At 33.9% G+C, this 23799-nt stretch overlaps 1 protein-coding gene and 1 pseudogene across 11 annotated transcripts in view; both read right to left on the bottom strand.

Moving 5' to 3' along the window:
* Rsrc1 (arginine and serine rich coiled-coil 1) overlaps positions 1 to 23799 on the bottom strand; it is a 399395-nt gene that overhangs the window by 7794 nt on the left and 367802 nt on the right. The gene's annotated exons all lie outside the window — the stretch shown is intronic.
* LOC147825302 (emopamil-binding protein-like pseudogene) lies at positions 4 to 17460 on the bottom strand (annotated as a pseudogene).

Genomic DNA, 23799 nt, shown 5'->3' with positions numbered 1-23799 from the left:
AAAAAGAGGGTATAATGTCAGTGTATTTTGGTATAAGCTTGTTAACAACACTACACCTAAGCAATGTTCTTTTATTCTATGAAGACTCTTTACTACTTATGAAATTTAAATGGATGAAAAGATATTACATTTCAGTTATAAGAAGAAACTTCTTCCCTTTGAGACCCAAAAATACAGCACTCACAGGAACTAAGCATCTCACTTAAAACCTAAAATATTGCTGAGCAGGCACTGCTAATTATGATCTCAGCAATACGGAAGGAGGGCTTTTAAAAATTTTTAACATTTTATTATGGAAATATATATAAAAGAGATAAGAGCACAATGAATCATTCTGTACCCACCATTCAATTTCTAAAATCAATATCTTTCTGTTACTCTCATTTAATCTATTCATCCCCCCCTCAAGATGTTTTCTGATGGGAACCTACAGTAATTAACAGTAAATCTCAGATAGCATATGACATTATGCCTGAATGTTTTAGTAGGCATCTCTGGCAAACAAGGACTTAAAATAACAACAGCAACACATAATACAATTTCATACCTACAAATATGATCAATAATTTTCTAGTATCACCTACATAATCCATGATTAATTTTCATTAATTATGTTAAAAAAACTTACAGTTCCCTTGTTTGAAACATATACAAACAAGGATCATACATTCTACTTGGTTGATAGGTACCTTAAATCTCTTTTCAGCATTTATAGTCCATTATCCTTCCTTTTCATAGCCATTTATTTATTGAAGAAACTGGATCCTTTTTTCCATAAAATTTTTACATTCTGGATCTGAGTGATTTTATCCTCATGGTGTTTCATTTAATACGTTCCTAAATTATCCATATTTTGTGTAGATGAGTAATTAGACCTTAAGGCCTGATTACACTGAGGTTCAATTTCTTTTGATCAAAAATATATCACAAGTACTGCTATGTAATTCCTCTTGCATCGTATCACTATGCGCCTCCCCCTATTTTAGTGATGTTCAGATTGATCAGTGGGTCGAAGGTGATGTTAGCTTGACCCTCCCATTATAAAGTTTGTCACCAGTCTTTCACACAATAATTCTGGTACATGATTTACTGTTTTTTACATTAATTGTCTCATTAGAGGCTGTCGGGTAGTAATTTTCTAACCTTATTATTTCTTTCCACATTTATTAGCTCTGATTTTCTATAATGAAGAACTTAAAGCTCATTGATTATTTAGTGACTATGAAATAAATATAGCTTGTATAGAAAAGTCATAAAAATGTTTAATTTTTCCTCCTTATTCATTTTGGTTCAAAGGTGACCAAAAATGACCATTATGAATTCAGAATACTTATGTACATTATTTAATATATTTCAATCTATGGTAATTATTTTCCTCCGTTGATCCTTAAATTGTTTCAACTTTGAGCAGTAGAAGCCTCTTCAAATTAGCTAGTCAATCCCCCATAGTTAAGGCATGACAACATGTACTATAATTGTCTTGTGTAGTTCCTGTCCCAGATATAAAATTTGTCATTTCTTCAAAAAGCCTGGAAAAAAAAAAGGCCTGGACTTCTTCTAGTGAGGAATGATATTTAGATACAATAATCCAAGCACTAGGGATGTCCACAGTCACTAAGTTATCACTGCTTCACAGTCTTTTCAGTGGGATGGGAAATACATATTTGTAAAAGAGAAAAATTAATGTGAGTTCATGCTGATAATATCAACCAAATTAAAGATTATAGAATTTTTGGTTGAAATCTTTTCATTTTATATTTAAGTATTTTTTCCTGTAAGTCTTAGGCCTTAATAATCAAAAGTATTCATTTGTTTTTCTTAATATGTATTAGTTTCAAAATAACAAGACAGCCATTATAACAAGGTATATTAATGCAGTTTAAAATTTCTTAGCAGTCTTTTAGACCTTAGGATTTACTCTGCTAATAAACTGTCAAAACACTATGCTCTTAACATGACTTGAAATTATTCTCTAAGTGATCATACTATCAACTTGTATGGTCAGGTTTATTTATTTTAGTTTTTGATTATCAGGTCTTGCTTTGTGATTTAAGGTAAAAATTTAAAACATCATCATTCAGAGGTATCTAGGTTTCCCTTCCTATCCCATGCCTCTACTCCTTTCTCTAGTTCACAAGTAACCATTTTTATTAGGTTTGGGTTTATCTTTTCAATGTTTACTTTGGGAAATATAAGAATATATTCTTTTCTTGCTTATTATACATAGCATACTATACATTCTTATGTATATTGCATTTTTTCACTTAATGTCTTCACTCTTAACTCCACAGCAGTTTAGAGACTTCCTCCTATTTTACAACTGCACAGTAATCTTTTATAATTTTTCTTCCAATGCCTACTCATGGTTGTTTTGCTTTTGCTTAATAAACAGTTATATACATGTGTCATTTCATTTTTTTGCATTTTCTTCTTTACATACATATTAACTGAGCAGAAAAACTGTATGTGGTGCATACTCTCGCTGCTTAAACTGTTGCTGAAAAGTGATACAAATACATAGTTGAATTAGGAGCCATTCTATACTCAGCTAAGACACCTAAAACTTCTGAAATTTGGATTTCATGGGTAATGACTGGATTTACTTTTTAAAGAAACAACTATAATCACTGGTTTGACAAGAAAGTGGAATTATTTGCACCAAAGTAATTTTTATATCCTGGCAGCTCTAAGCTGAAAAACTTGAATGGTGCTATAGACATAATTATAAAGAGTATGAAAAGAAATTTGATTTCATAAGTTCAATAAAAATGAACATTTCTTTAAAATACTTGTCTCAACTTTTGGCCAACCATAAATTATATTTATATAGTCTTGTGCAAGCTTCAGTTTATTTATGGGAAATACAGCTCATTTGAAGATGTGCCCCTGACAGCTGTAACTAGTCTTTTCTCATGTCAGAAATAGTGCATGGAATGCTTGGAAGTAGCAGCTGCCAGAGCTAATATTCCCATCTTTGGAAAAGTGTATTTTCCTACATAAGTACTATCAGAATGCCATAGAAAAGCAAATAGCTCCATGTGCTTTCAAATAAAAGCTTATCTAGGTTTTAGTTACGCAGTGTACTGGGCATGTGAAATGAGAGAATTTTTTGTCCAGCTAATTAATCAATATTAAAACATCTCGAAGCAGTGGGTAACTTTTAAATTAATTACATTATAGTAATATTAATACAGCAGAGAAAAGTCATAATGGGTACATTCCACGTGATTCAACTTTAATGTTAACATGAAAATATTTGTTTGTACAGGTTCTAATTAGTTTCACTAGGATTCTTTCACCATCACTAAATTCCCAACCAAAAGACATTATTTCTGACTTCAGGATGATGTCTCATATGTATCAACTATTGGATCTCTTGGGTTTTTTCCATAACATATTCTCTCATTTGGATTTGCAGAGCACATCATTAGTATTAAATGTCAGAGGTGAACTCACAAACAGTACTGATGTGTAAAGCTTTTGGTGTTTGTATCTTTAAATTTGGAAATACAACCAGTTAATACAAATAAAAATGTTATCATAGAAGCCGGCTAAAGGGCCAGTATGCTTATTAAAACAGCACTACAGAAATTATAAAGGAAAGAAGAGAAAAGATTAGAGAAAGCAGAATATAATCTTTGTGCTTCTTCAAAAATCACCTCAGGACTAACAAAGTACAGGGCACATAGAAAGAGCCAGTGTGCCTGACTCACAATATGAAAATAAACCAACATAGCTTTTATCTTTCAATGTAGGAATCATTTTGCTTGCTGTAAGGGAGTGATAGCGAAATTAAAATTTGAAAGATTCCTAATATTTTCAGTCTTTTAATAGCTTAGCTCTGTGTTGTCTGAAAACAGTATACATAAAAATATATTAAACTGCTTTGTACTCAAAGTTCTAATACCAATGCCCACAAATGTATGTCTCAAGTATAATCCTGTCATTTTAGAAGAAAACACATCAATAATGTATATTGCATTGCTTTAAATTCTATTTCTTATGTTACACTTGTCAATTTCTTTAAAAATCCTGTACCAATTTTAAGATTGGCAGAAATGTGACTTAAAGCTAGCTCTTCATAAATACTTATCCTACAAAATGTCTTGTAATCATCAACCATGAGATAAAAATAAAGACAAATACATTGTTATTGGGAGAATCAAAATTATATGATGCTTTAAAACATAATGGTAAATATGAAGGAAAAATATCCATTAGCACTTACTGATTTTTATAATCACATTATTGATGAATAAAATGACCTCCACATGTTTGTCACATGTCAGTAGAAGAGATGTAAAATAAAAAATAATGGAATCAGAAAGCCATATCATTAGAGGTCACAAAAATCTATACTAATTCACTACACTGAAAATAAATTAATGTTAAAAATTAAAATGTTTTATTAGTTACTGTTGAGGTTATAGTATTATAAATTAGGCTCTCCTACTAAAGTTCTATTTGGCAATCAATTTCATGTTATAACATTTACAGAGTTGAATACATCATCAACTGGTATACAAATTTAAAATTACTAAATAAAAATGACAAGATCCAATGTAAACTTTCATTTAAAAGACAAAAATTTTAGTCTGTACTTATTTGCAGATTGCAAACATATGCCAAAATCTTCTACTAGCAATGCTAAGCTGGTAACAGCAGATGGCACCATTGCTCTGGACGTAATCACAGAATAACAGCAACTTGAGTTTCATGAAAGATACCTTAAACACATACAAAGAACTCATCTTCAACTGATTCCTTTCGAATATTAATATTTTATGAATTTCCCTAAAGTTAAATGCATCTATGTTACAAAGAATTTGGGTCAGTTGGCCCAGCTGTTCAGTTATTTCCAGGAAAAAAAATTATATACTAATAGTATTGCTACAAACACATGAATAATACAAAAGACTATCTTATTATCAGATTAAATTGACTCAAATCTTAGTCAAGAATGGAAAATATCTATGAAATTCCCTTTTATGGTACAAGATAGATATTTCTTTAAAAACCAACCCTGGAAATTGTAAAGCATTGAATGAAAAAAGAATGAAAGCAAACAATGAATGAAAGGAAAGAATGAAAAAAGGCAAACAATAGCAAACTTATATGATAAAGTTGGCTAGTCAATAAAATTTGTAAGCACACAAAATGTTTTATAAAACTTACTTGGAATTCTAAAGTTATTAAAACAATTTCTCACGAACACAAATTTTAACAGAACATAGCCATTGCTTTACCTTTTAAACAGAACATTTTTAATGTTTCTTTAAAAAAGTATACAAAGCATGTAATTAGAAATCCATCCAACCCCAACATTTTTTAGCTTGTTTATAAGACCAATGTCCCTGGGAATAAATCCCTAGAACTGACATACAGAAAAATTTAAAAGATTAGAAACTTTCTTAGGTGGAGTCCAGCTTGTCTGTTAAGTCTTCTGGAAGTTTACACAACAGTATCAAAAAATCATGATGGACACTGACTCCTAAAGTCTCCTGTAACAGCCCTCTCCCCAAAAGGGTCTAAGACAAACTCACCTCACATTAAACTATTTACCACATTGCTTATGAAACAGAAATAACTTTAATGTTACTGTACCAGTGAAAAGTAATTTTGGTTAAACATTTAAATAAATGCAAGTGATCTGGATATGTGACTTGGCTTTCTTCAAGACAAAATTCACACTGAGTGCCTCATTTAGTTCTCTCACTTCTCATCTTTTTAAAATCTTTCCTGTCATTTAAGACTATACCTAATATTGACTTTTTGGTGATGCTTTTCCTTGCCACCTCTGAGAAAAAGGCCGGTTTCACAATTCATTTGGCTGTTAGCATATGCTATTTTACACTGATATTAACCTCTCTGTGAATGCAAGCTTCATTTCCCCAGCTAGAAGGGACATATCTCTTTGTGTTAGTGGAGGATGCTCTATTATTTAGTAAGCAGTCAATGGACATTTATCAAATAACTGAAAATTAAAGGACATTAAAGTAACCATTAAAAAACAAAACACCATGGGGAACTTAAAAGATTAGAAATTATAACTTTTTGTACCTTAAAAAATTAAATGTCTTCAAGTAATTAGTTTTAAGGGCTCTGGGTTCAGTATGTCTGGGTTAAGTCCTGTCTCTGCTTCTTAGTAGCTATTGTGGACTCGAGCAAATGGTTCAAGCTCAGTTTTCTTATCTGTAACATGGGGATTATAAGGACCCAAACTTCATAGGATGGCTGAGAGGTCCCCTCTTTCATGCTCCTTCTTTCTCCTTTCAAATATTTGACCACATTCAATATACCAGACATTATTACATACCAGGGATTTAGAAATCAGAGTTTCTTTCTTCATGGAGCTTATGCTTTAATGAGGGAGAAAAACAATGAACAAATAAACAACATAATACAAAGCAAGGTAGAAAGCTAGAAAGGAGGACAGCGGTTTCTGTTGGGGTAATCAGGGAAGAGCTCTGAAACGATGACATTTTTTGCAGAGACAGAGTGATGTGAAGCAACTACCATGAAAATCTGGGAGATAATACCTGTGGTCAGTGCAGAGATAGGGAATCATTAAAAGCACTTAATAAACAATAGCTATTAAGTAATAGTACTAAAGTGCTAATTTAGTAATAGTATTAATGACACAGAAGTTGGCTAAAAAGTCAGAATATATGCATTTCTAACTGGCAACCTTTTAGTTAAAAGCTGGCAACCTTTTCTGGGTTCAGCCAGGTAGTAGTAATTGGCTTTGACTCACATATCTTGTGGTAACCCTGTGGTGTGACACAAATGATCAGAAGGTAGGGAATGGAAGGAGTGGGCAGGCCTATGCACATCTCTGAGAAGACCCAAAAGGCCCATCCAGATCTCATACCCTGCTGGAGTTCATCCTGACTCACTGGATGCTCTGAGCTAAGTGTGGATGCAGAGCTTTTGCTGCTCTACGTTGCAGTGATTTGATAAGTAGGTCGGTTCGGCTACTTCCTAATGGATATTTTATAATACAAACTACCCAAAGTAGAAATAACCATGTTTTAAAAGCAAACATGCTTTAGTTTAGTGTGGGTAGATCCACAGAAATTTTGGTTCTGGTCAATATTTGTAATGTTTTACTTGTGGGGAAAGTCAGGGAAACTAATTTTTTCAATTAAATAGCTGTTTAAAAAGTCAGACGAGCTGTTCTAGTAGCAGAAGCAGTAAGAGCAGCAGCAATGGAAACATATTTAAGGCACTCAGTGCTAACTACTTCACAGGAATTACCTCATTTAAATATCAAAACTGCATGAGATAAACCTATCAATCTCAGTGTAAAGATGAGAAACTGAGGTTGATGGGTAATTTGGCCAAGGTCACATGGTTAGTTGGCAGTAGAACTGGGATCAAATCTCTGAATTGCAATTTAATGATTATTTCTCATGAAATGAATTCTTTGCTCACTCCTGCCAACCAATAAATTATTTCTCTCCTACCTTATTTATTTACTAGAAATAATGAATGTTTTTGGTATTGTTCTTATTCTGCATTTTAATATTTATTCATTCAGTAAAATATTATATAGCTTTACATGTAGAGGAGATGTCATATAGATTATCTTGATCTTCTTGGCATTATCTTGAGCCAGATCAGGAGATATATTTTCAGAAACCTTCAAATCTGGAGAAAATGTTTAAAGAATTATATATGTCATATTCTGAAAAGCTTTATAAACGAATAAAAAGTTTCCAGAAAATGTAGCATTTCTCCTTTAAACTTATAAACAGCCAAAGTAGGAAATTATCACTTTAGAGTTGTTCATCATTTATTGTACAGCAATTGTTGTTACAAAAAATAAAATCACTTCTGCGAATTTGTCTAAACCAACATGCACTATGTGGTCCAATTACATATACCACTGCTTTCTGCTTGTTCCAAATGTAATAAACCTGTGTGGTCAAAAAGAGTGCTAAGAAATAATTCCAATAAAACTAAAGGTATTTGAAGTTTTTTATTTTAACAGGGTAGAAAAAAGAATATAATGTGAGGTGTAACAGATTAACAGGTCGGAATATAGAATCTACAGCTGCTGTGTACTGTCCATTTTAATTCTAGAATTCTTATTGACTCTAATTAAAATTCTATAGATGGAAGAGCTGTGTTTCTAAGGAACTCACAGCGAATGCTGTCTGCCAGCCATCTCCGAACACCCCGTAACCACACACAACTCGCCTGTCAGAAGAGCTAATGCAGACATCGCAGGACATACCACATTTGTCACTGTGGCTAATATCACAGATACGCAGCTCTTTTTTCTTAGCACACAAAAGCAAGATATGTAATTCAATGCTCAATTTACCCTTGTCTCGCAGGAGATTTTTTCCCCGCTAATTGATAGAAATTAAGCCATTAATCAAGCCACTAGCCATCATTCAAACCAGGAAAGATGAATACAAACTTTCATCATAACCACCTTCTCCATTTTAGTGTTCATTAGCATTAATTTTTAATGCAATTATGCTATTCTTTTACGCTGAGCTCATAAATTACTGCTCTTTTGTTGCTGGCTGGCCTTGTAAAATCCAAACTAATGCTTTGTGCTCTGATCTTAAAGGCAATTACTAGGTTCTTCTATCTTTTAAATCTCTGTATCCTCAATAACCTTTATATATAAGGAACACCCATGACTGACTATGCCTGTTTTTTAATGCCTCTATATAAATTTCTGTGAATAAATATAGTTGAATGTATCTATAATAAACATATAAACACATACCGCATACATTACAAAATGCAGGTATTAATATAAAAATAAGATCTCACAAATTCATATTGACATTTAGTTCAAATATAAGGCTGTCTACGATTTTTTGTGATTAAAAAGTAATGCACTTTTGTACTCATTATACTTTCTATAACAAATTAGAGAAATAGTGTATTAGAGAATAGTTTATAATAGTGGCTGATTATTATAAACATATTCAAGGGTAGAACTATTAATAGAAAGAATAACAAATTTCAAATCTCTTAGTTTGTTACTTAAAATTAGTCTTAAGTTTAAATTCTTATTTTAAAAAATTGAGCTGAAACTTGAAAATCAATGAGACAGAAATGAAAAGTAATAGAAGAATGAGTCATTTATCCAAAAGTATATTTATAAGTGCACATAACTCCAGAGTCTCATATTTTGCAAAGTGGAAATATCAAGCTATTGGAAATAGTATTAAAATGAAAAGACAGGTTTTTTTTTCCAGAAACACTGAACCCAGAGGCAACATATCCACTTAGTTCTCTATCCCAGAGAAGGTGACAAGATAGTCTTTCCTTATATTTCCCCAAAAGCACTGGTTATGCTTACTTTTAGGTACAAGGGGGATTAGAACCACACTCCAACTCTCTTCTTGCACCATCCCAACAATGCCTTTGCCTTTGTTTGCAAGTTGTTATGTTGTGACTTTGCACTAGCTACGGTACATGTGTGGCATTAAGATTAATGAAATAACGATTAATGGGAAAATGTTGACAGCGTGGTGTTTCTGTCCAGCCCAGTGCTGAGCTGCAAAGTTGCAGCCTACCCCTAATACCACTGCACTAGGGTAGGCCCTGGGAAGTATATTCAGAAGTCTTATACTGCAAACAAACACGCTTTGGACATTAACTTCTTAAGATATAGAGATGATGGTTGGCTTGACTTCATCCTGCATTTCCTCTCATGGCTAATTCTTTGTTAGTTTTCATCTTTAATAAGAAGCCTTATACATGGGGTTAGAAGCAATGAGACTGAATTCTACAAGCCGCTGATTTCTTCAGCCAGGGCACTTATTACTCCAGGAAAAGCAGGCAACCTAAGCCCAAGTCTTTTGTGATGTGTTCCTTTATGACACTAATATATCTAACATATTTGTATCTGAACATTTAAGTAGTCAGTATGAAGTTATAATTCTAATATATTTTCTTATAAACATGTTGTATTTGTGCTCAGAAATTTAAGAGGAAATAGTCCACAGGCTCATGTGGTTTAATTTCTCTAATCATGCTGATAAAAATACTAGGTGTCATAGTTTGGATCTAAAATGGCCCTTAGAGCCTCATGTGTTTGGAAGGTGATTGTGTTATGGGGGCTTTTAGGATGTTGGGCCAGGTTGGAAGAGGTGGGCTAGTTGGGGTGTGACCTGGAAGGTTATATCTCCCTCCCCTGTTCCTTTCACTTTCTGCTTCCTGGTTGCCATGATTTAAGCAGTTTTCCTCACCAGAACCTTCCCCATGCCCTTTCTGCCTTGGAGCCAGCCCACCAGGGACTATAACTATGAACCAAAATAAACCTCTCTTCCATTAAGTTGTGGGCATGGGGTATTATGTCTTAGCAAGGATAAAGTAATTAAGAGAGTGGGGTTCAGAGACTGAAAATGAAATTAATTCAGCTGTTTGTATGCATGGAGCTAGCTAAATGCTGGATATTTCTGTTTGAAACAAACATAGTTTTTGCCATCCAAGAGTCCATGGGAAAAATGAAACTAATTCTAATTTGAATTTTTATTTGCAAGTAGCTGTGAGCTGACTGCATAGTTGGCAGGTACAGGGGATTTGTTGTATTTACAAAGGGCCTTTGTATCTGTTATTTCATTTGAACCTGAAAATTGTAATTTTTGGAATAAACCTAAAACATACCATAAAAGCCACTGTAGGGATATAAAACCACTGTAGGGATACAAGTCTTTGTATTTAAATTCCATATGCGTCCCATTGTAATGGTAGTTTGGTAGTCTTTGAAATCTCTGACAACTTTACATGATGAACAGTTATGATTTATTTGCTTATTTTATATACTTAGCAATTTTGATTCTTTAAACAGAGATTGAATAGGGAGGATGGTAACAAAGGGGAGACAATATTAGTTTTCCTTTTCTTTTTTTTGTGGTACCAGGGACTGAACTCAGGACCTTGCACTTGCCAGGCAGGCGTGGTGCCACTGAGTTAAATCCCCAGCCCTTAGTTTTCCTTCCTTAAGAGCAGAATATTTTGCTTAATGATGTAGTACATTATATATAATCATAAGACTTAAATATACCACTAAATACTTCAAATTACATTTATTGAAGCATAACTTATCTACTATAACTGCACTCTCCTGGACAAATGTTAAACCAGGGTAAGTGCCACCACCAAGATATAGAATATTTCCACTGCTACCAAAAATTTCCTGTGTTCTTCTGCAGTCAATCTCTACCTCTCACTGATCTTAGACAATTATAGATCTGCTTTGTACCACTATAGACCAACTTAAGTTTTGTAGACATTTCATATAAATGGTATATTCTTTCATATCTGACATCTTTTGTTCAGCATAATAGTTTTTAGATACAGAATTCTACTATATGAATACATACTTAAAAAAAATTCATTCATTCATTGATGGGAACATTTGCATTGTTTTCAGTTTTTGGCTTTTGAGAACAAAGTTACTATAATATACATGTACAAATCTTTTTTTTTTTTTTACAATGTTCTAATTGGTTTTATTAATGTGGAACAATTAATGCCAGCCATAAAAAATGTATAATTAAATGTGATATTATTACAAGTTAAAGTTAAAATTAATTCTCTTCACCCTCTGCTTTTTTTATAGTGCTGGGAATGGAACCTAGGGCCTTGCACATGCTAAACAAGCACCCTACCACAGAACTACACTCCCAGCCCTCTCTTTTCCTTCTTTTGCCATTTAATTAAAAAAAAAAAAAAGAATTTGCCACCTCACAACCAATTTGAAATAGGTTGCTCAGAACAATATAAAAAGAAAGTGTAGACTGAACTGTTTGATCCATCCTGGCTCTTAAAGCAAGCTAGTAGTGTTTGATTTTGAAAATTTACCGAGATTTTTTCCCTACATTGGTTCCTTTGTGATGCAACTTCTTGAGTTCTGTCCATGACTGTCACAGCAGCAGTCCTGGAATTAGAACCCACACACCGTTAAACAACACCAGGTAGACCCAAAAGTACAGCCAATTGTTGGTGTTGAGGTTAGGGCTTCCCATAAGCCACTCTGGGCAGAAGGTCATCCAGCCGCCATACAGTTCACACACGCACTGGGTAATTTGTATGAAATGCCGATAATATTTCTCTTTGATTATGACATAAATCAGGATCAATGCAAAAAACCCATCCAGGACAACAGTCAAAATTTCCAAAGACACAATGGTCGGATCAAGATAAAGCCATCTTGCATCAGCTTTTCCATATTCTTTCCATAAAGATGCAATCAAGCCATTGGAATTGGCAACGTTTCCTACTAAGGACAAGTAGACAAAAGGGCCTTCCAGGGCGAAGTGCACCAGGACATTGTAGCAGAGCCAGGAGAGTGCCCCGCGGTCCGCCCGTCCCCTGCCCGTGGCCCAGGCGCAGGCCCAGCGCGCAGCCAGTCGCCAGCAGCAGCGAGCGGGCCCCCAGAGGCCTCCAGCTCCCAGTCGGCGCCCATGCCGTGCGCCGGGCTCCCCGCCGGCCGCAGAGATCTACAAATCTTTATAATAGACATGTATTTAACTTTTTCTTAGGTGGTTAATACTATCCTAATGTCTGGGTTGTGTGATAAGTATATATTTAATTTTATAAGAAATTGTTATACCATTTAAAAAACCGGTTGTATCATTTTACATTACCACCACAGTATGTAACAGTACAGTAATGGTTATTCCACATCTTCAACATTGGGTATTATCAGTTTTTAAACTGTAGTGTTCTAATTGGTATACTGTAGTATGTTCATTGCTGGCTTCATGTGCATTTCCCTGATGACTAACGATATTGAGGAATTTTTTCATGCAACTATTGGCCATTCATCTTTCTCTGAAAGAAGTGTTCAAGTCTTATTCATTTTTAAAATTGGATTGCTTATCCTCCGAATATTAAGATGAGTTCTTTATATATACCGAATATACATCCTTTATATAATTTTTAATTAAAATATTATGGTATGAAAACTAATGATTTCATTAAAAAATTCTACTGTAAGAAAAAAGGGTAGCAACCTTTCAATGGGAAATCCTACATCAATAATGACTGTATCCTTTTCAAAAATAGAGAAAACTATCTACATTTTAACCTATTTCTAAAACATTATATTATCAGTAAATCAAACCATACCCTATCTTTACATTCTCTAAACAGACATAGATAGTAGAGCCATTCAGATATGATAAGGTGCAGAGTAGAGTATAAACAAATAAAAGGAATTGATAAATGGGAAATGAGATACATATTTTAGCCCATTCCTTAGTCACTAATATTAATATTATCCATCAATTTGTTCATAATAGTATTTTTTAATGACAATAAGTCATGAAGTTGCAAAATAATAGGCAAGTCTGGCTCTATTTACACTTGCATGACTATAAAAATAAGTGTTTTAAGTTCTAGTTTAATAACTATCTTTGTTGAATTTTGCCATTAAATTTCTATCCTTTCTTCTAAGATATAGTTTGTATTAAAGCACAAATGTGACCTCTGGATAGCCCTGTATCAGAGATGAGTTTATTATTACATAGATAAGTATAGGAGCCTTGAAGGACTGACAGGTTTGGAGGAAGGAAAAACCCAGGAGATGAGGTACTGATAGAAAGATCAGGACTGTGAGTTGTTAAAACCTGGGAATTAGGTAGGATAAGGGTTCTGAAGATGTGAGTAAAGGGGTAGTACAAAAAAGGAAAGTGGTGAGATGGTGAACAGAACCTTTCTAACACAGAACTTCACATGTAGATCTTCTCATGACCAATATGGGAAGACAGTAGCTCTAGGGCATGACCTCTAAGCATAAGAACATAATTTCCAGGCAATCAATTATCACTTCACACATTTGAATTCTTAGGAATTCACATGAGCCACCAGTATATACTTAGTGTTCTAAATATATGTGACTTTTGAGAATGGTAAAATGGCATGTTAGTGACAATCATTCTGTAGTATCTCAACATCTGAGCAGAAAACCTATGAGTCCATTCAAATGTTGAAATTTATAAACCTCTTAAGGTGTATTTATGAGTGTGAAGAATCTGTAACTGAATAACTGGAATATTACTTATGTTGGATCAGTATGCCACTTTAATCCAAGCAAAAGTGTAAAGCTGTATAAAATCCCAATTGAGGAATACTAAAACTGATTATAAATATAATTTTTGTACATGCACACATACATATACACGCATAACACAAGTCCAGGCCTAGTTAAATTCATTTAATGTCACAAAATTATTATGTAAGAGTGATGGCACTAAATATAAACCTTTGAAAATGAAACCACTACAAATCTACAGTTAATTTTAAACATTTCAAGAAGAGTTTTTACCGGATGACTCGGAGCTTGCTTGATTCAGCAGCCAGATGGACAGAGGAAGTCAATAATACAAAATCAACGAGACAGTGATTAGTCAGACAGCAAAACAAGTCCCTGGAAGCAATTAATGTCCAACACACCAGAAAGTCATTTGACCAAATACTCAGAAAATGGATTTAGAGGGTAAGTTTCAATATCCCTCTGCTGATTCTTTCTCAAGATCTTATACAGATAGCAGTGATGGTGAACCTTTTAGAGTTTTCAATGATACAACCAAGCCACTGCAGCATGTATGCCATAGGTTTGCCATAGGCTTGTTATATAGGACACACATTTATAAAGCCAGTGACTACTTCAAACAATAATTACTGACTACAAAAAATCTGTTCAAAAGTGATGACTGCAGGGAGGAGGGTTGTACTAAATAAGAACAGTTTACTTGTTCCTCTATGTGCTGACTGCTAGGAGAACTTATTTATTTCTTTGGGTTTGTCTAGTTAGAGACCCACAAAAGCTGTAAGCTCTAAGAGAACCTGATCTGGTCCAAGCATCTTGGTTATAAATCATGCTGAAATTTCCCACAAAATAGATGTGGGGCAAACCAGTATAAATTAGGGATCAAAACAATATATTTGAAAGTCTAAGAAGAATAGTGTTTTGATCATATTAAACATCCATGGAATCTAGCATTTAATAAGAAGCTGAACAAATGCTAAAGCCTTTACTGGAGAAGGCTAAAGTCTTTATTAGAGAAAGAAAATTTTTAAGATTCTCTCATTTTCTAAATTTTGTGGAGAAGGACAGCATTTGTTTATTTCTTACCACAATTTCTAGAGAATGCTTAAAAGCTATCTTTTCCTTAAAACTACTCAAGGATGACTTTGAAAGGAGGATTCTATTTCTATTTCTTCTCCAACCCATCATTTGATAAAAGGGACGACTTCCTCATCCTTGTGATACTTTTTTCATTTGGCTTCTATGACTTCATATTCATCTTGTTTTCTTTCTTATCACTGGTTATAATTCCTCTCTTTCTGCCAGGCATGGCTGTGTATGCCTGAAATCCCAGCACTGGGGAGGCTGAGGATTGCTGTAAGTTTGAGGCTAGCCTGGGCTACACAGTGAATTCAAAGCCAGACTGGTCTATGTAGTGAGACTGTCTCAAAAAGCACGCCCACTCCTCGACAAAAAAACCCATTGACAATAATTCCTCACTTCCAATCAGCTTTTCTAAATGCTAGGGTATTCCAAAGCTCAATCCCGGGCTCTTTCTCTTCCTTACCTATATTCTTTCTTTAGGTGACTTACAGTTATAAATATCATCTGTAGGCTAATGACCTTCAAATCTTTAGCTATGGTCTTGATGTCTTTTCCAACTTCCAGACTCATATGCCACAGTCTCTATTTTAATTTCTGAAAACATAAATTCAAACTCACTTTTCATTGGCTTCTTATCACATTTAGAATAAAATTCAAACTCCACAGTCTTATAAAGCCCTATATAATCTGGTTTCTTCTAAATACCTCAACTAAATTTCTAACCCCTTCTCTAGTGATCTTGGCCTACTTTATAGTTCTTAAGCATTCTAAGCTTATTTTTAGCTTAGGATCCTCATAGAAGCTGTTCCTTCCATCTAGAATCCCCTTTGGATGGCAAATCCCTGCTTGTGTCAGATTTAGTTTAAGTACTAGCTCCTTAGGCAGAAAAGCACTCAATAATCTACAGTAGCCACTGGTCATGCTAACACATCAAGAAAGAGTAGATAGTTGTGAGGCTATTACTGGAGTCCAGATAACAGAAAATGAAAATCCACACCAGGAGTAGCAGAGAAGATGGAGACTGAATCAACAAACATTTCAAGACTGATTTGAAGTTTTTGGATTGGGGTGGAGTTAAAACTTCAGTTTTGAAGATGATGGCTTTGAGATGCCTACATGTTAAAAAAACAAGTCTCCAAGTCTAGAGTTCAGAAGAGTCTGACTAAAGATAAATCTGGAAGCAATAAGCATATATAAGGCATGAAAAAATTCACCTAAGAAGAGAAATGCAAAAACAGAAAAGAGGTCTGAATTCCAGTAAACAAAAACATTTGGATATTGGGTACAGGAAAAAGAGATGAATAGGAAAATCAGATAAGCAGTCATTTGGGTGGAATGCTGCTGAAAGGTAGAATATGACAAGGAAAATTCACTAGATTTAGCAAACTAGAAAGTATTGGTGATTTTGATGAAAGCAATTTTAATGGGGTGATGAGGTAAGTCACACTGGAGATGGCTGGCGCTAAATGAAGACAAGATTCCCTAAATGATACTTCTATTAAAAGAATAAATAACATAGGATAAAATATTTTACAAAATCAAATATATCACTGAGATTCAAAAAGTAAAGAATCTACTAAGTCCAAAGGTAAAGCAACTAGTCCCAGTTGTTCTCTAACTCATAAAGTATTGAATTATGTGAAAAAGAAAACTTTTCTGGGCTAGGGATTTAGCTCAGCGGTTCCGCCACCTGCCTCACAAGCTCAAGGACACAAGTTCAATCCTCGGTACCAAAAAAAAAAAGAGAAAAAGAAAACTTTTCATAAATAGCAGACTCAAAATATTTTACAGAAAAGTTCTATAAAACTTTCAAGGAAAAGGAAACTTTGATATTACACAAATTGATTTCCTAACTAATTTTACTAAGCTAGTAAATTTTGCTTCTAAATCCAGTTAAGAATAACACATACAAAAAAGAAAAGTTACAGAAGCAAATCTTGAATGCAGATGCAAAAAGTTGGTAAGAGTAATGCACACACACATATACCCATGTATATTTACACACACATATAGCACCATATGATTTACAAACAAAGGAAATCAAGGAGTGTAAAAATACTACATCATAACTATTTTGGACAATATAACCATTCTAGGACTGCAAATTTGGTTCAATATAGAAGATATGTTAGTGTAATTCATTACATTTTCTCATTAAAGTAGAAAATTTAAACTAAAAAAACTAAGTCTTAGATAAAATTGAAAATTTATTTGAGAATAAAAACACAAAAGAAAAAAAAAGGAGCCATCTCTGGTCTTAGAAAAAAAATGGAGTGGGGATCTACCAAAACCACAAAATCCTAACCCAAACTAAAGGAAAAAAAGTAAACCAAATATCGTACTTAATAGTGAAAGATTAAAAAACAATACCTTTATGATTATCAGTTCTACTGGGTACTGGTGGTCCAGTCAGTGCAGTAAGATAAGAAAGAAACAAATGATATAACAATTGGGAAGGAAGAAACAAAAAGAATAACATATACATTATGTATATGTATTGATCGATGATGTTAGATATAAAGTCAGTATTCAATAGTTAACTGCATTTTTGGATATAAGCCATGAACAGAAAATATAATTTTTAAAAAGATAACCAACAAATGATGTGCCAGTGCTTTGGGGAGACAACCATGAAAGTTTATTAACAGACTCTAAAGAAGATCTTTAAAAATATGTAGCACTGTACCATGTTGAGGATAAAAATATTCAACATCACTAAGATATGTTTTTACCAAATTAATCTATAGTCAATGTAATTTATTTTTATTATTATTATTATTATTATTGTTATTGTTTGTACTAGGGATTGAACTTGGGACCTTGAGCTTGCGAGGCAGGTGGCGGAACAACTGAGCCAAATCCCAGCCCTAGTCAATGTAATTTTAATAAAAAAATTCTTCCATTTCAGATGGTCAGTCTATTTACTTAACTAGTGAAATTTGAAAAACTCAGTCAAATTTATATGAGAGCAAATGCTAAAAATAACTAAAATATTTATGAAGAAAAATGAATATCCTATGTGACTTGTTCAGAAAAGGCAAATCTCCAGTGGCAAAAAAAAAAAAAAAGATTTGTAGTTACCTATGACTGGGGGAAAGGATGAGAATGAGATGAGGAGTGACTGCTGCTACATATACGTTTTCTCTGCAGGTCATGAAAATGTTCTAAAATTCATTGTGGTGATGGTTGTACATCTCTTTAAATATAATAAAAATACTAAATTATATACTTTAAATACATGAATTACATGGTATGTGAATCATATCTCAATAAAGCTCTTTATTTTAGTGAGTAAGAGGTAAAGTGGTAGAAACCATGTATACAGAAAAGATCTGACTGTGAAGGCTATCAAGAGAAATGGATGGTGACTGTGAATTTAAAGAAGTTATCTTAAGATGGTAGATTGTAGAGCACTGGTGGTGTACCTATGGCACGTGTGCCACAGCAGGCTGCTTGTATCACTGAAAGCTCTAAAAGGTTTGCCATCACTGTCTTAGAGCATAACTATTCCTTGTTACTGAAATGATAAAGAGGATGGGGAAAGATCAATAATACTGGAGTTACAGGAAATCAACAAGGCACAAAGTGCTTGATAAAGCAAGATGGGTCTGGAAACACCCTGGGTGAAAATGGCAACAAGAGTGAGAATAAAGAAGAGAGGAGCAAATTTCAGTTCACTAATAAAAGTGCAGATGGTGAAGAAGAGGATGTTCTTGTCTGACGGATTCTATTTTGTCAATGAAGCATGAGGTAGGTCCACATTAATTGAGTATGAGTAGAGAGGAAAAGGTGTAGTAAGTTTGAGCATAAAAAAAAAATGACATGGTTGATGTGGGTTAGTGAGCCTCCTGGAGAAAAATTATGGGATGGATGTATAGCTTGATGTAACTTGTTTACTTGCAGTTTGCAATGAAGGAAATAAAAAATCTGATGAACATCCCAATATTTAGTGGTATCAAAAACACCATCCAAAATGAACAACATTTTATATAGTTCTTTTGTTTTTATTTGTAGTATATATTGATACTATATTACTATTTTTTAATTCCAATTTACAAGATGAATAGTTTTTTTGATGCAGTCTGAAAAGGGAGTGAATGTGATGTGTGCCAATAAAGTAAAAATGCTTAAAGTGAGAATAGGGTGGCCAGGCAAATATCACCGACATGGATGTTAGCTTTCATACTTCTGGTAATGTTATGGAGTTAGAAATCAAGTAGTTGATTCCTCCAGGAAACCTTCCTTGGTTATTTTAATAACATGCCATAAGGACTGTAAGAAACTATCCCAACTCAATATCTGCTAAAAGCAATACAAACACTGGCAGCTACTGAAGATGATCTCTGCCAGCTTCTTCCTTACCTGTTGTGTATGTTCAATGAGGTAAGATTAGTGAATCTTTTTCTGTTATATGTCATTGACCCACAGAAGGAAAAATAATTTTTGTTAGCACATATCAATAATAGAAATTATATGGAAAGAAATGCATATATTCCATCTATATGTATTTAAAAAGAAAAAGGAAAGTGACATTTATTAAGTATAAAAATACAACAGAGTTTAGTTAAAAATGTGGGCATTTAAGGAAAAAAATGGGAGCTAAGGGATAATCATGTAGAGTATAGACAGGCAAATAAGACATGCAGAAAGAAACATAAAAAAGGGATGAAAAACAGGAAGGAAAAATAAAAAGATGAGACACAGAGGAGAAGGAAAACAAACAGGAAGAGGAGAGACAGGGAAAGTCTTTCACCTTGTGACAGGGTACTAGACGACTAGGGCCACACATAATCTGGTTATCATAGCCTTAAAGTTAGCTACAGCTCTCAGAAGTACAGTCCAAAGCAACTGCATACTCCTCATTGAAAGGTTAATACATATTATTTTTAAAAGTAAAATCAAAACTCACAAAAAAATGATAAAAGCTAAACTTGGAGGTATTATAAGAATACTTTTACCACGTTATTGGAAAACTGGATGTGATGAATTCCCTGCTATTTAGGATGCTAAAAAAGGAGAATCACCTGAGTCCATGAGTTCAAGGCCAGCTTGGGAAACACAGTGAGATCTCTTGAAAGAAAGAAAGGGGGGGGGAGGGAGAGGGAGAGGGAGAGAGGGAGGGGGAGAGAGAGACAGAGAGGGAGAGGGAGAGGGGGAGAGAGAGAGAGAGAGAAAGAAAGATTAAATTCAAGTTTTTTGAATTTCCCTACTTTTTTTTTTGTATGTGGGATCGAACTCGGGACCTTTTGGTTGCAAGGCAGGCGGCAGAACCACTGAGCTAAATCCCTGGCCCTCCCCTTATTTTTTAATCAGTTGAAAACACTCTTAGTCCACTATAAAACAAGAATCATCACATTTTATTTCATATACAAAAAAGTTATTTCCTTTAATCAAACATGTTTTTCTTTTCTGGACTTTCAAGATGCTATTAGTCATTCTGTTCATTTGTTTGTTTTAGAACAACAGACATTCATAATATCACCTATATAAATCTGGACTGTGGCCAAATCTTTTGGCTGTATCACATTTCTTGGATTTTGCTTTGTTTAAGGCAGAATTTATAAATGTCTGGACAATAAGGCCTCTATCCATGGAGTGTACAACATTTCCCCATAAGAATCATTTGGTTTCAACCATATGAAATTTCATTCAGTTTTCAGTTATTTGAGAAACCATACTCTTGTTTCTAGGTCTCCCAAAAGCCATTCTCTATCCAGAACACTTCTATCCTCTCTCCCTTTTATCTATATAACGCTTTATCTGTTCTTTAAACCTCAGCTTGAAATTTACATTCCTCAGAAATCTTACCTTGTACCTAAAAGTATGGCTGGAAACCCTACTGTAAATTAATATTATTTGCAAAACTTTCTTTTATGTTCTTGCCTTAGGCTAGAATGCCTCATTTACTCTTTCTGAAATGAATTTTACTTCTATAAAATTCAGCTCAAAAGCCACCCTCTATGAAGCCTTCTCAAACCTCTACTGATTAGAGCTGTTTCTTTGAACTCTGAGCATGGGATTTACTTTATACTCCTTATAGATCAACTTAATATGTTTTCACTCACTAGATATGTGTACTCCCATAATATTTAACACACAGTAGGGACTTGGTAACTGTAACCTTCTTGTCAATGAAGCATGAGGTAGGTCCATCACTAATTGAGTATGAGTAAATGTACTAGATGAAATTAATCCTAGAGTAGAAGCTGGTATAAGAGATACAGCCTTGCTTATATTAAGAAGGAAGACTTCCAAGGTGACAGGTGATTCCAGGTGGGTGGAAGCACAATTGTTAGCATTATGAATTCTATAGGACAAAGTGTTGGCTCATAAAAAAGTGCTGCAGAAGCTATATAAACCCATAAATAAAATAGCATATTATAAAAATATTCTGACAGTGATCTCAATGACCGAATTGATTATTCACTGACAATACTCAACATAGTCCTGCAAATGCATCAACTATACAATGAAGAGCTATTAAGTTTATTGATTTTCTGATTTCCATTGATAGCTACCAGGCCAAAGCTACACATCAATATTTGTGTTAGTAATACCCATGAGCTAACAATTTTGACAACTGAAAACCTCAAGTCTAAACAGTCCAAATTAATAAAATTTGAAGGCCAATCCTCAGAATTTAAATGAATCTAATAATATACTTAATAACTCAGTGCAGATGGTGTTGATCATTTCTTTTCTCTAACAAACTTTAAAGGTTTCCTTTAGCTTAACAATGACATCCTCTCGTAACAGGTATGCCTTCTATTTCCATCCACAAATGACTTTGTATTTATAGTCTTCAGCTAATACTTGGATAAACTTTACAAATTGCTTTCCTAGTCAGTCCTTATAAATCCCTGTAGATAAGCACTGTTGTCTTCATTTTATGTGAAGAACTGAATTTCAGTAAGTTAAGTGATACAGCCAACTTAATAAGCAGAAAGGCTAGCATAAGAATCTAGGCTTCTCAATTTAACAATATAAAACAACAAAGGACCACTTCATTCTCCCACTCTTAACATGTTTTCACTGTATTTGGCCATATCATTACAAAATTTTTATAGTATATACTCTATTTGGTATTTTCCTTTCTCATCCCTGCTTGCTAAATCCTCCCCTTTTCCTCCCAAGACCAGTTTTCCTACTTGTTCATTTTTTATATTTGAAATACTCTTTGGTTAAAACCTTGGCCTACTGTTCTTAATAGTCCTTAACTACTGCACAACTGTATCCAACCATTTTACAGTTTTCTATCAATCTTATAGAGGCCTACTTATTCATCCAGTTTCTTATCGTCAACTTTAATTAGATTGATTTGGTGTTTAGTATGAAGGGGTTCCACCAACTTGACACACACAGGCTCATCCCAGTTGTATGCAAGCACATAAAGATGGCTTGGCTCTTTTTCAAACTTATGAATTCCATGTGCTATGTCATCATGTATGAGGGCAGTCTTTAGCTCCTCTTATGAAGCAATATAATATCCATAATGCCAATAAGACCTCCCTATCCCCGCCCCGGGAAAGGATGGTAAATTTTCAAAAGACTCAGGCTCTTTCAGGGAGCACCGTTAAGGGTTCCTGCTACCCTTGTACTACTTTCAAGGTCCTTTCCAATGGTTCTCAAAGTATGATCCTTAGATCACTAGTGGCAGCAATACGTATCTGATACTGTTAGAAATACTACAACTATTAGTATCTATTTCAGACCCAGTGAATCAGAACCTTTAGGAGTCATAAAGTCAGTTACCATGTGATTTTGAGGTACACTAAAGTTGGTCTGTCATATTTAAAGATAAATCTTATCTTCCAAGTATGTGCATATGTGACAAATATATAAAAATCAAAGTTAAGGTCTTATTCAGAGGAAGAATATTCAGAAAATAAATTTTAAGCCCCAATTGGACTTGTAGATATATACTATCAGGAATGTAACACTAATATTTAGTATCCAGAATAAAGAAGCTAGGGAAGAAAAATATAAGGGCACATATTACAAAAGAACAAATAGTTTACAAATAATTTTTCTTTCATATATATAACATATGTATGTGTACATGTAATTATATTTGCATATTAGAATTGCTTATATTGTTGATTGAAACCAGGGGTTAGCAAACTTTTTCTGTAAAGGGCAAGTCAGTAAATGTTTTAGTCTTTGTAGGCCATGTGGTCTCTGCCACAACAACTAGATTATGCTGTTGCAGCACAAAAGAAGCCACAGATAATATGTAAACAAATGACCGTGGCTTTTATTCTAAAAGTACTTTACAAAACCAGGCGGCAGAGTGGCTCTGGCTGATTGGCAGTAGTTTGCTGAAATCTAACTTAAGCTGTCTGTCATTAAAACAAATTTCCGTTACCTGGTTTTCCTGAGTGAATAAGGCAATGTGTATAATCAGGAACAAAATTTTGTATGAATGATTCACAGTGCATATACCGCTTTCTATGAAGAAAGTATGTATAAGGAATAAATTAAGATTGTATACAGCATTAAAAGCAACCACAAAATTAAAATTTTAAAGACAAAAGCTTTTTGAGGAGAAAGATCATAAAGCACCTGTTAATACCTCATAAGGCGATATATTTAATAAATATTCACTAAGTATCTAAATATTTGTTGATTTAATGACCAGTGAGCTTTGTAATCATGGAAATATTCTACTTTGTGACTATTTTTGTTTG

Source organism: Heterocephalus glaber, unplaced genomic scaffold, assembly GCF_053883595.1.
Source record: "Heterocephalus glaber isolate CG9 unplaced genomic scaffold, H.glaber_assembly_v1.0 deba00001504, whole genome shotgun sequence".
NCBI classification, from domain to species: domain Eukaryota; kingdom Metazoa; phylum Chordata; class Mammalia; order Rodentia; family Bathyergidae; genus Heterocephalus; species Heterocephalus glaber.
This window is presented reverse-complemented; position numbering and strand designations above follow the sequence as displayed.